Genomic DNA, 331 nt, shown 5'->3' with positions numbered 1-331 from the left:
ACCCTTTATTTAAGTTTCTTTCTACTCTTTAATAAACGTCAAAAATTATTATTGCCACAAAAGGCAAAGCCTAAATAGAAAAACAAAATTTATTTCGTTCATATCAAATGCATTATACTCTATACCTCTCTTTACGGGAAGTATATTGTAAAACCGTGACTGAACTTTATTATTAAAAAAACATAGCGAAATTTAAAGTAAGGTCGATATTTTAGATTTACGGGGGGGGGGGCATTTTTTCCATATTAAAACATCTTCTCAATATATCTGTTTTCTCACATTGCTAATGTATGTCCTTTATCCACATTCGTTTGTTTCCGCTGTTTATCTC

This window comes from Penaeus monodon, chromosome 30 (genome assembly GCF_015228065.2).
Source record: "Penaeus monodon isolate SGIC_2016 chromosome 30, NSTDA_Pmon_1, whole genome shotgun sequence".
Classification (NCBI taxonomy): Eukaryota; Metazoa; Arthropoda; class Malacostraca; order Decapoda; family Penaeidae; genus Penaeus; species Penaeus monodon.
This window is presented reverse-complemented; position numbering follows the sequence as displayed.